Source organism: Wyeomyia smithii, chromosome 1 (genome assembly GCF_029784165.1).
Source record: "Wyeomyia smithii strain HCP4-BCI-WySm-NY-G18 chromosome 1, ASM2978416v1, whole genome shotgun sequence".
In the NCBI taxonomy this organism is placed as follows: domain Eukaryota; kingdom Metazoa; phylum Arthropoda; class Insecta; order Diptera; family Culicidae; genus Wyeomyia; species Wyeomyia smithii.
In genome coordinates, this window is record NC_073694.1 from 45,814,207 (window position 1) to 45,828,268 (window position 14,062).

Here is a 14,062-nt window from a genome sequence, read left to right on the forward strand (position 1 = left end):
GTGCTTGGTTGAATGTACACACATTTCAACTCAATTTAAACTAGTTTATTATTGTAAAGACATTCCAATGTTTTAGCTGTCGATCAAGATATTGTTGCTTGCAATCCAGTCAGTTTTAACGACACTGCGAGCATTTAAAAATGATAACATAACATATATTACTGCTACAGTGTGCGACGCGGTCTAACGATCGAGAAGTACACATCGCAACGCTCTGTCTGTGAAGCACGACCGCCTGATGACGTGACTGATTTTCGTACTTTCTTTGGTTATAGTGAGCTAGCAGTCAGCATAAAACAATCGAAGGAGAAGTGGGCCTCTGGTTGTGAACTGCAAAACTAAACTGAAATGATGAATTTCAATTCAACTTTATCATTGAAAAAAATGCTAATTATTATACCATAAGTTTGGGGCAACCTTTGATCAAGACATTTGCGTTTAAAATCCAGTAACATAATATGAAATTTAAGAGGGCACATTTTCGTTACACTTTCCACAGCATGCCACCTTACTAGTGTCCCACATCCAAAAGAAACGACATTCCGATTTACGACGCAAGTAAGAGAGAGATGCCAGATATTTGTTTACGAACTTAGCCCATGCGGTGGTCGCCTGATACTGACAAACTTAACGGTGCTCTAGGTCAAAATCAAGCGAATATAGAAGGGTTTTGATAGCAGTTAGGTTGGCTCCAGGTCAAAACTAGGTGGGTTAGTGGAATAAAGAAATTCGCTATTAGTAAATTTGACGAACACCGAAGATTCGGATAAAGTTCTGTCCAGTTAGAATCACTTATTGTGTTGCAGCGGCACGGCAAGTGACTGCTGCAAGAATTATTTTTCAGCGTTTTGTTTACCGAGGCGCCCACTATCTGTAGTATAAAAAAAAACTGATGATTTGGCAAGGGATATGCAGCTACGGAGCAAAGACTGAAGTGTTCGTGACGTATAACACGAAGAACTCGAAGCAGTGCACTACCTTTTATTAAAACTTATTAGGGTTTCGTGAGGTTTTGGCCAGATTTGGCGAGTTGCTACCACAGCCGGGAAGTCATTCAGTGGTACATAAATCCACCCTACTGCCCGCAGTTCCGGCCCATCGAGAGATTTTGGGCAATAATGAAGCAGAAGCTTAAGAAAAGTGGAAAAAAACGGCTCTGGACGCAACTCAGATGACCAAAATGTGTAACAAATGTGCCAAGGATGTCGACGTTAGAGGTGTGCAGCGTTTGATGCTCCCAGCATTAAGAAGCAAGTGTAAATTTTCATTTGAAACAAAGAGAAAGGATTTGTATTGATTTTTTTTTTTTCTTAATTACAGTGAATTTACCTTTGTTTTGATGTATTAACCTTATTCATACGTCAATTCGTTACCGATACAAAAGATTTTATTATTCCAAATTCTAAATGGACACAGCTATAGCTAGGATTAAGCACAGGATGCTTGCTTGTTTTGATGCCAAAATAAGGCAAAGCTTTATCGCGGGGAAGAAGGGCGAAGCCCTCAACCGGCAAATCGAAACGTTTGCTGCTACCGCGCTGCTACTGAGATATGTGACCAACCGACAAGTGATTTGTTAGGTATACTATACTATAGGCATACAATTTTGTCGACCTTTCTAGAGAAATCCAGCAAGCGACAAATCAGAGGACGTAATTTTCGTTTCAAGAAGACTTGACAATTTTCAATATTTTTCAGCATTTGGCAGATGCGTGTATAATTTTCCAATCGATTGCTGCAAGAATAAAAGGCAATCAGTTGAAAACAAACCAATTTAAAAGCATTTAAAAGGAACAAATTTCCTCCCCAGATTTTTAAGGGGGGGAAGGGTTTTGAGGGTTCAAAAAAAGTGATTTTTTTTATTGCATTCTTGACGAAAGTTCTATACTCTATGGTCCCGGCATTGATGATTCTATGCGAGTAAAATAAAAAATAAATAGCTTACTAAGTTTTATCGGGGTCTTTTCGCTACGAAAAACTTTAAACGCGTTTTTCTCAAATCGATGTTTTTTGATTCGGTGCACTCTGTATCTCAAAATCTATTCAACCGATCGTTCTCAAATTTTTTACAGTATTTCCTTACATAATTTATGAGGTAACCCTGTTGAGATTTTTTCGTTTTTGATTTTATTTTTTTTATTATTAACAACAATAGTCATGAATTTAGGCCAAAGATCGGTATTTTCACTTTCAAGTCTTGTAAAAAGTTCAAAAATTAAAAAAAAATGGAAAAACTCGACAGAGATACCTAGAGGGACATAAAAATTAAAGGAAAAACTTTGGTTATTTCATTTCAGATGATCCAGTGCTGAGGTATGACGTGCACCGCAAAAAGTATTTTTTCTGAGGCGCCTGCGAAGAATTGCTACCATTCGGTCAATTTTCAATATTTTTCAACCCATATTTTACAGAATATAGTTCAATTACTACTCTTTAATGTACAATAATCAGAAATAAATTTACTTTCACCGTACGCCCAAAAAAAATATGTAAAAACCTGTTTTTTCTGCCTTCAAAACCAAAAAAAAAACTAATATATTGTCGATTGCAGGAGAATTTACCTCGCAAGATGCATGAAAAACGCCGTAGAAATGCGTGGGTATAATCAATCAAGTTGGTGTCTTCTACAAAAAGTGCTCAAATCCAATTTCCGCACTTTTTGTAGAAGATGTTACCGCGATTGGACGTAGGTACCCGCGCATTTCTACAAGAATTTTTTGCGAGAAAATTTGCCGCAATCAACAATATAAAAACATGTCGAATCTGTCTAAAAATCATTGCTTCTGTACGCGCTACCTAGACTCAATTGGGCACTCGCCCCAGAGGTGACTCCCCAGCTTAAAAACCTGAACGAGATCCGCAGGCGTGAGGGTGATACAATTAACTCTAAACTATTGCTGTGCCGCTGTACAGCTGCTATACCAAGCAACCTGTGAATCGTTGTCAGACATTGCATTGTATGGGACCTCTACCACATCCTTTCCGGAAACGGTAATTGGGTATAAGTTCGAGATGGCAACCACGCGGACGATAGGCCGGTAGACGATAGCTAACCTCAGGGCCGGATTTAGGATGATGGGGGCCCGAGAGCCAAGTACCTGCTAGCAGTCCCTTTTTCAGCTGTCTAAAATGTAATACAGGAATAAATATATATATATATATATATATATATATATATATATATATATATATATATATATATATATATATTTATATATATATATATATATATATATATATATATATATATATATATATATATATATATATATATGTATATATATATATATATATATATATATATATATATATATATATATATATATATATATATATATATATATATATATATATATATATATATATATATATATATATATATATATATATATATATATATATACTTATGTCATACAAAAATTTAAATTAGAGGAAGTTTATAGAAAGATTGTGTTAGCTTCATCCAAATTTCAATTATTTTGAAGTTACAAGGAAGTTTTTGGATTTTTTAATATTTCATGTTTAGTTCTGAGCCACGAGAAGTGAACTTTAGGGAGCCCCCAAAGTGCTGAGGCCGGGGGCCATAACCCCCTTGGACCCCCTCCCCTAAATTCGGCCATGGCTACACTAATATCGATCAACAGCTGGTCTGCTACAGCGTAGACCATTACACGACGCGGCAGGCGACGGGTAGAGCTAATCTCTTAACATTCGCGGATGAAAGACATCGCACTTTGGTATTGAGGCAGTTAGAGGAAACATGACGCGATTGCTGACTTTCACAGTGCGTGCCTTCGTGCATACCTGGTCAATAAGACGACCATAAAGGCAACCCTCGGGTTGTTCAGGGCGTGTTCAGAAACGCGTAGACGACTGCCTCTTTCTGGATACACTACCTGCCATAAGTTTGGAATCGCTTTACTGAGTATAGCAACACCCGGTTTGAATATTGCAGACCCCCGAAAAGATATGAATCACCTGGAATAGGCGGATATCTCGTGTTTTTGACAACCTAGAAAGTTGCGGTTTTCAGCAAAATTGTTCAGAAGATCAAAGGCTACTGTATGGTGACCAATTCAGTGTGAAATTTACTCGCTTTGTGGCGCTGGTAGGCTTACAATTTGTCGTATTTTTAACTTAAATAATACTCTCGAATGCTACTTTTTTTAAGGGGGGGTTTAGGTTTTGTGACAAATGTTACGAGGGGGGAGGGGGGGCTTAAAAATCATGAAAAAAATGCTACGTCATTTAAGTATTTTCCCTTACAGATTCCACACCAATTTGTAAAAAAAAAATGGAAAGCATTTCTTTTTTTAGGGATCATCCACAATCCACGTGGACAACTTTTGGGGGGAGGGTTAGTTGTCCACGGGGGGGGGGCGTGTGCGGCCCCTTACAGTATGGACTACGATGTATGTTCTTTCACATACAAATACAGAAGAATGCTGTGAATTTGCAATACTTTACCCAAAGACTGACATTATTTCTCAACTCCTGTAATGCAACCTGCGTACCTATATAAATCGAGACTAAAGGTGCCGCCACACGGACGCTAATTCCCTTAGTTTCTAAGTCATAGTTGATTGTAAAAAGCATTTTTTTCATCATAACGAGAGATTTTACTGTCAAAAGCTATAACATAGAGACCCTGAACTACTCCGTCATGCCCGAATAGTTCATAGCCTACTATTCAGTGATGAAAAAATGCTTTTTACAATCAACTAAGACTTAGAAACTAAGGGAATTAGCGTCCGTGTGGCGGCACCTTAATTCATATAAATAATGCTAAAACTAGTGTAGCAATGTACTTGCTAAGCTCCGTTTTGAATGCATGCAATGTTACTTTTGCTAAACAGATCTTGAACACTAATGTCTCAATCGATGAAGTTTTCCCTGAACTTTTGGTATGATAGTTGGCATATCTTTCAAAGTCAGTGAAAAAATTAACTAACAATCAATCGGAAAAGCAATGACTATCCTACCACGAGCTTGCTTTCCGTTCCAGATGTTTATAGCAAGGTATGCAGTTGAAAAGAAATTTCTTTTCCTATCTCAATGTAAAATTCAGGTACCTACCGATTCCGGAAATGAATTTTCCGCAACCAAAAAAATATCGTAAACTGAAAGTGACAATAAAATGCTTCTGATGTGAATACGGCTGTGAAGCGAAATGTCACTTGTGTTGGTACGGAATAATGAGCAGTGGTATCATTCAGGTGCAGAAAGAATCTTTAAAATCTTTGCTCATCTGATCGTCCCTCAGTCCTAAGATGTTTTGGCTTGCAAGAAAAAAAGGCGGCAACCAAGTGGAATCGCGTTTACTGACGACAGATAAGCTTACTGTGAATCATTCTCAGCTGTCAAAACTTCGCTTGGTAAAAAAGGCGAAATTTCTTGACCCCCTTTTCTTTTCAACTGTATACCAAGCCTATTTTGGGGCTATCTTTTAACTAGCTCCACCTTCATTTGAAGTTCTGACAATTCGTCCCAGATTCGCAATATGATGTACGAAAACGGAACTCATTTTGTGTTGATATCTAGCGGAGCCGAACCAATGGAGCTCTCACACACGCAAAAATATAAAACGTTTCGTGTCGTGTTGCGGCTTGGAAAAATGATAAACAAATTGTTCAGCAGATACCACAAGAGTGTAACTGCAAATTTGTATTTGGAGCTCGATAGCAACATTCTAGAGAAAAACTTTCTTTTTCATAGTTTTTTCATATGATAAAGCGGCTATTTGAAAATTATTTCAAATTAGTACAATCTAAAAACTAAATATATATCTAAATAGATATCTAAACTTCTTTTGCTCTAATTTTTCGATTTCAGTCTTCACAACAAAACTGTCTTCGAACGTCTTTTAGAGGTTTTAGGACAAACAATTTGCAGTCGAATATCGAATATAATTCAATTCTATTCCTAGTTATTGATGTTTTTATCAAAATATATGCCTTTTTCATATGTTTGTCTTTCTTTTTGAAGTTAACATTAAAAGTATCTAGGGCTTAATTTAAAGGGCCCATTCCACTTCATATATGGAGAAATTTTCAAAGATATTTTAGTTTTTTTAAATTTTATTTGAAAACATTAAAATAATTTTATGTTTTGCATTCACAAGCACACATATTTTATTTTTCGGTATATTTTCTCCTAGAAGTAATAACCTTTAAATCTATCCAAAAAGATCTAAAATCGACCACCTGGTTCAAAAGTTATATATATTTAAAAATGAAAAATATCGAATAAAGCCATTTTTAAGGTAAAAGGAACACTATGTTTTACTATTTTGAGAAAAATCTTCGCTTCTAAAGACATGTTTAATCTATAAAATGTATGTTAGATTTTATAATAGATCATTTATGTCACAACATCGAATTTCTTAGAATGTTGTACTTCAAAGATTGATTTGTGAAAAACCGAACTCTCTAACACACCATTCTAATAGAATAGCAGTCTAACAAAAAAGGTAATGTTTTCGGGAAACATATTTCAATTCTGAAATCGGCGGTTTTACACCATCAGACTGTTACGAATACGAATCTACAGGCAGTAATTTGAAGACTGTTCTATCGAAAAAAATTATGATTAAATTTACACTCTACTCTGTCACAACACTAGTGACAACCAGTGAAGAAGCAGAAGAATTGTCCCATGCCGCCTCAGTTCTCGTTGCGAAACTTACGATAAATGCATTTCATTCATTTGCCCGTCGTTCGCTTCGGGTCGTTCCCAGAAAGAGCACCGCTCGATCGCTAGCACCCAACAGCTCCGACACTAATTGGCTCAATCAAGCGGACTCAGCCGGAGCTCAAAGGGCAGCTCTCAGAATTTCCACTCTGGCTCGTCTCTTGCCGGACAGTTCTTGGTTGCGTAGGATTAAAAATGAATACATCTCGCCGTAATTAATCAACCAATTTAAAGCAAATAAATGATACACGGTATGAATCATAGAGACTCATAGTGGGGGTTTTGGTGTATAAAGGCCTGTATGTTTCACAGTTAGCGTATTATGAATCCGTAAAAAATTGATTGGTATTCGATTGTCACTGTATAACATTCTATTATTACAATTTATATTTCTTATATCTTTTCGTTTTATCACATTATTATATTTGTTTTTCAATTTTTATGGACAACTAATGCATGATTTAGATTCAATTTCCATTACTTTCTCAGCGAGCACTGCACTAATTAGTAACATCTAACAAGTTTGCACGTTTTGGATAATTCACTTATCCACCAACAGCTTTCGACCGGACCGGAGAACACTTGTCGCAACCGATTCCGATTTGGACCCATCTTCACTCGCAAATTGTCCGACGCCGACTGACAGGCGTGACCCATTCCGTGCATCCGACGGACGGGGCAGCAACAGCAAACCGACAGCATCGTCATCTTACGAGCAGTTCTGCAAGCCAGGCGTCAATCAAGAGAATTTAATAAATTTACTGTTTTCAATTTCGTTCACGACTAAACGCTCGTATGTGAATACACACTACAGATATGAGTGCAGACCGGCCAGCTAACAGTATAGAACCCTTTGGAAGCCGGCCAACGTCGGGCTAATGCATGCCATTAGCGATAACTGCCCTGCCATCGGAAGGGAATTAACTGCATTAACAATGCGAAGAACGGGTTAATTCGATGTACTAGACGGGTTGTGATAATAATCATCATTTGTTTTGAACATAACAAATCTACACTAATCAGATTGAGCGTGAGTTGATTAATTATGTATGAAATTTGTATCTCAGTAAATAAACTTTGTTCGATTACTTAGTATTAAAGTGAATAAGTAACATTCGTCACGACTTATTGTTGTTTAATAAAATGATCAAATTTGGACTCATCTATCAAAGTAGTGATGTCGTCTGGTTTGCCTTCTCAGAACATTTCAGTGCCTTGAGACTTCGAATGGTTAGTGAAAATTAACGCATCCAGATATTACCTCTATCAATAACGGGAGCAGATCTCAGGACAAGTGCCTATATCACTTAACAATCAGTTGTGAACCATCGCTTTAGTCTTTGGCAACTGATAAACTAATTTATACTCCAAACTACTAGTCATCTTTCTCGCTTTCAAAATACTTCTTTTAACCACCCGTGGTATTCGAAACTGTTTTATAAACTTCACTACATTAAAATCGCCTCTCGCCGACAAGTTCCAGTTAATTAAAAACGCTCTTCCTTGGTGCTCTGCCCTTCCGTTCTCGGCATAAATTCCAAGCAATCAAACAGCTGGAAACAGCACAATATGCGTCTTTATTCACGGTTTCATCAAACGATTCTCTGACCGGTTAATGGGTGCAACTTGAAACGAGAAGTAGATTCCATGATTCACGCACAGCATAAGTCTGGTTTATATGCACACGAGGAAGAGCGAGAGACAGAAAGTTACTGCACTGGTTAACCGTGAATTAGTACCTTTTTGTTGTAATGTGACGTAAGGCGATAAGGCTTGATCTATTATAAAACCGTTCCGGTATTATAAAAATATACTCATGACTCGTCTATCCTGCGTTCTACAATTTTTGATTCATAAAATCCGGTATCTTATCCGTTCCAATTCTGGTTAGTGATGCATGCACAAATTTGATTTCTCAAGTTCCAGCTGCATTAATACGCCTGACGCTTATGCAATCACGTTGCTCGATACCATCTGCTGTGTTAATTTATGGTATGTAGGTATGTGCTGCACTGCATCTTCGTGACAACAATATGGGAGAGTATGAAACAATCATACAACAGTTTGTGAATCAAGTGTACGAACGCAAAATAATATTTGCAGGAGCTTAAGAAGTCGGAAAATATCAGATGAATATAACAATAAGACACACAGCGTTGAAAATACCCGTTCGAGTGATTCATTCGCTTGTTATCAATCAGTTTAGTATCACGCGAAAGCTGTTCTGGTATAAGTAACTCTTTAGTGTTGTATTACTAATGATTTGTTTTTTTTTTAATGTGGTCCACAAATAATGGTTGAATTGTTCAATTTTCTATTTGATTTTTACCTTTGATTGTGATGGTGGATCTTCTTCCGATTTCTCCACCGGCTGTGAGTTTTTGTCCATTCTCATTACCTTGAAAATGCGTTCAGATGTTCCACAAAACTTCACCAACTCTAATCAATCTCTGCTTAATTTCGTCACAATAACCCTCTCTTAATCGTAAACATATTCATTCTAATTTATCACCAAAACACATAACGCCACAAGCTAAACGACGCGCACTTCGTCTGCAACTGGTAAGTAAGTTTGGTCAGCACCAGCGGCATTGAAAAATAATTATCAACAAAAAGGTCCTGCACTGATAACGAATACCCACACAATCGTTTCAAGTACCGGACCGCCCATGCCCGTGTGGGCACGATACCAAAAGCGCCAATCAATCGAGCAACGAGCGCCCGATCCGATCTGTGACGTGCCAGCCTTTGAGGCGGAAGGTAAAACGAAACGTATCAACTTCTAGGTTCACAGACAATCTACAATTTTACTAACATCGCGAGTTGACTAACTTGTATTAATGATAGTTTATTTCATAAAATATCAATCGATATTCGTTTTACACCGTGTTTCCATCGCGTATCGCGATATACGCGATATCTGTGTACCGTTTTATCTTCATATGTTTATTTGATAACACAGGGTTGCGCTCGCTTTCTGATTTTGAGCTTTTTTACTCGACAGATTTCACAGCTAATTGTAATTTTTTATGTATACTTTTGATAGTCATCTTGTTGAAATGTGTATCTGCGGCTCATCTTCAGTTTTTGCATGCTTGCATACTACATACCGAGTAAATAATAGAAGCAAGCTGAGTTAGTTTTTTGTGATACTATTAGACCCAAATAACCTTATTTTGATCTTTGTACCAAATGATTGTTTTCCCATGGAATGTGATCTTGTGCCTAGGCTAGCTGTCTCTGGATATTTTCCGCTGATAACTAAGGCCTCTTAAGTGCTACTCTAACTAACTTAATACCTTGTTGATGAAAATGATTGCGCATTGAAAAAACTTACCCTCAATATGTTTTTGATAATTATATATATTTTTTGATATTTTTGTAGCTGCCAGACTTGAACCTTGTTTTTCAATTCGTACTTTATCCCAATCAATCCGGTAACTTGTCTTTGACGGACCGCCTGACCATTTTAGTGGTATTAAAGAATTACTCTTTATAAACTTCAGCACAATTTCAGCAATCGTATCATTTGTAATCGTATAATATCTGCGACTCGACGGTTATTTTTACCGGATTTGTGAAGGTCTATTATTATAGTTATAGTTTTCGAATACTGAGCGGAATTTGAGTCTTGCTTGGCATTTTGAAACGAAATATACAAATTTTGATCACGAAAGCTTCCAAACAATGAAAAGACAACACTATCATATTGTATGCAATGTTTGTATTCAATAAAGTGACAGAAATTCTGTAACAGAATGCATTTCACAAACAACAACAACAACGATTGTATTTTTTTTTTCAAATGTCCAAAGCAACTATTCCAGCATTACTAACTGAAAAAGCAATAAATGTCGTTTTTGACTTAGCTGATTTAAGCATGAATATATTATTTGCGGTTTCCATTATTCATGGTAAAGCATACCCCGTACGGATTTCTTCCAGATTTTCAGGAGTGGTGTCCGGATAAAATTTTGGTCCGAATTTTTCAAACTGCTCGGAATACATACTAAAATTATTTATCGTTCCGTCGAAAACGTCGGCGAATAGAACCAGAAACTAACTAATTTGATGGAGGAAAAAATATAACTTCAAAATTAAATCTTATTGAAATAATGTTGAAGTTATAACCAAGGATGTAAATTACACTGGCCGACAAAAAGAAAAAAAGTTCATTCCAAAAGTCTTACATTTTAAGTTTAGTATAGCGGGCAATGTATGCAATGTATCACCCTCTACTCACCCTCTACCCCATCGTGGCGTGCTGAGATACGGGAACACAATAGTAGTGATTCGACTTTGGTTTAGAACTAGTTATACCTTTCCCAGTAGTTTAATTGGCTTAAACACCTTGCCGGAGACAACGGAGATTGCGGGTTCGAGTCCCGTCTGGACGAGGGAAAAAAATTTCTAAGCCTAAAGTCACAACTTCTATTCCCGTTCATTTGCGCATCCTCGCAAACTGCCCGCTTTACTTAACTTGTTCCAAAAGCTCAAACCGGAAAAAAATTAAAGATTATAACTATTCAACCATTTTTATGAATTTTGGTGCCCCTAGCCATTAGGGACACGCGTCAACTAACGTAAGAGTGTCGTATAAAAACTGCTCGCCGGTTTCGTTGCTTTTAAGTTATGTTTACGAGGAAACTAATTTGAGTCTCTGAAAAAATGATAATGGCTTACTTACTTACTTTCACGGCTGCAGACCGATTATCGATCCAATGCCGAATCCAGATTACGCCGCCATGTCACTCGGTCTTGAGCTGCTACCCTCTAATCTCCCCTAACACCTATTCCGCGGCCGTCCTTATCGACAGCACATATCCAACAAGTGCGGATCCTACCTCGAAGTCGACGGATTCTATCGGGATTTCGGCTTAATATAGTCTTCGCTGGTCGTTCTTCCGGCGTTCTACCTACATGCACAGTCCACTGCAACCTGCCGCGTTTTATCCGCCTAACTATATCCGCCGATTTGTACACCTGGTATACTTCATGGTTCATGCGTCTGCGCCAAACACCATTTTCTAGTTTGCCACCAAGGGATTGAACGCAAAATCCTGTGCTTAAAATCATCAAGAGCTCGTCAATCGGCCTTTTTCAACGTACATGTTCCATAGCCGTAGAGGGCTACGGGAAGAATTAGTGTTTTGTAAAGTGCAAGTTTAGTACGGGTTTGCAGACTGCGGGAACCCAGCTGGTTACGTAATCCGTAGAAGGCCCTGTTTGCAGCCGCTTTTTCAGATTTTTTATCTCACGGCTAACCTGCTTCAAAAGTTTCCCCATCTAACACCACCTCAGCACCAACATCCGTCGGACTACTACGCTCTCTACCAGCCACCATGTATTTTGTTTTGGCAGAGTTAATGATGAGCCCTATTCTCGCAGCTTTCCTGCTGAGAGGGCCGTAGGCACTGCTCTACGGATGATACCAATGTTGTCGATATCATACGCAAAACCTAGAAGCATGTGAGACTTCGTAATGATTGTGCCGCTTCTTTGCACGCCGGCCCTCTCTATAGCACCCTCCAATGCGATGTTGAACAATAAGTTTGACAGCCCGTCTCCCTGCTTCAAACCATCTAACGCCACGAAGGAGTCCGATAATTCACTGGATATCCCGACGCATGATGTAGAGCCTTCAAGGGTGGCAGTTACCAGCCTAATTAGTTTTGTTGGGAAACCCTGTTCGAATATAATTCGCCATAACTCATTTCTCTTAACTGTATCGTACGTTGCTCTTAAGTCTAAGAACAGATGGTGAGTTTGCAAATTGAATTCTCGAAATTGATCGAGGATCTGTCGCAGGGTGAACAATTGGTCCGTAGTGGAGCGTCCCCCACTATCCGTATCAGGTTCTTCTTCCTCTCGTTGCACATGACAGGCATGCTTGTCTTTTTTCCTCAAAAAACCTCTAGAGTGCAGGAGAACATCTTGCACTACGAAAACAACTGCTCTCACACTAAAGAGCAAATCAACGCTTATGCAAGAAGAGAGCGACAAACGATTTTTATCTAAAATCTCTCTCTCTTGCGAGACAATGAACAATGACAATGTGCTACAGATAGCCATACCTCTGGCTGCACCCAAATTTACAAGCTTCAGGCCGTTGTCGTTCGTAGTAGAGTGGAAGCTTTCTCTATCAATCAGGGGGCGGAAGAAGTTCTCCTCCCCGACCTGCGCATTTTCATCCCCGATGACGATCCTGATGACGTGTCATGAGCACTCATTACACGTGTTTTCCAAGAGTTCATATAACTCCTCATTCTCTCATCGGGTTTATCATCAAAATTCACTAAAATGGTTGAAAAGCTATAAGATTAATCTTTCTTTTTTTCCGGTTTGAACTTTTGAAGTACCCCTGTATTAATGTTATCACTCGCGCTCAATTTTTTACAAGCCGACAGCTCATTCAATAAGCGCAATTCTGAACAACTTTGTATGACCGACGAACTTGAAGCTTTCAAGTAGTACTACAATTTTGTCGAAGAGAGTATTGCTCGTACTCAAACACCGGAGCTGTGAAAGCACATTCTTGCAAATCAATAATCGCGATAATTTTCATAAATGTGCTCTCACGGCGTGAGTGACAATTTACATCCTGGGTTATAACTATATACAATTGAATATTTCTGGGAAAAATACAAACCAAAATTCTGCGTTACTTTTTGACGTATAATTACGTCTTACGGCAACATTATTGGGGTACAAATTGAAAAACCGAAAACGTCGACCTTCAAATGCTTTTAACTTAGTCAATTTTTAACGGATTTCCTCCATTCTTGCCGCAGTCGTTTGGAAATTAGCTGTGCATCCACCGAAATATTGTGGCTTTGTGACGTTAAATATTGAAAATGTGTAGAGCGTTGTTGAACGCATATTAAGACCAATCAGAGTTTTTGACTTTCTAAACTATTTAGTATTGTAGCTGTTACTTTGCTCGCCTGAGTATAACTCTCGGAAGTCACGTATGAAAGCTTGCGTGTACAAATTTAATCTTCATTGTCTCTCTGATAACTTAGGCAAGAGGATGATTTACTGGAAAGTGAAGCGACCTTGTCGCAGCTTCGCTTGTAGCATAGCAGGCTACGATTTCAAATATAATATATTTGTATGGTTTTCGCTTAAGCACCCGTTCATTTCATTGCAGCCCCTTTCATAGCGGACGGACCAGCACCTTTCATACTGCTGGATTTTGGATCTCCCGTCTGCGTGGGAAGCACCGTCATGCAGACCATTGAATTAAAGTTATCACGATAGTGGCAGCCAGCAAGTCTGTTAATTTTCTGGCCATTGCCATTTGCATATGACGCTGGATGATTTCCGTTTTCTTAAAATTTCTTTCAACTTTATTATTAAAGTATTTCTATTA

General features: G+C 38.2%; 1 protein-coding gene across 3 annotated transcripts in view; it reads right to left on the minus strand.

Moving 5' to 3' along the window:
- LOC129732254 (uncharacterized) overlaps positions 1-7,344 on the minus strand; it is a 38,554-nt gene extending 31,210 nt beyond the window's left edge. For 2 of the 3 annotated variants that reach the window (XM_055692976.1, XM_055692961.1), the window contains exon 1: positions 7,172-7,344. The gene's annotated coding sequence lies outside the window, so the exon portion shown is untranslated. Of the gene's footprint in view, positions 1-6,685 lie in introns of all 3 variants that reach the window. The other variant, XM_055692966.1, reaches the window with a different exon arrangement.
- Between the last annotated feature and the right edge of the window lie 6,718 nt (positions 7,345-14,062).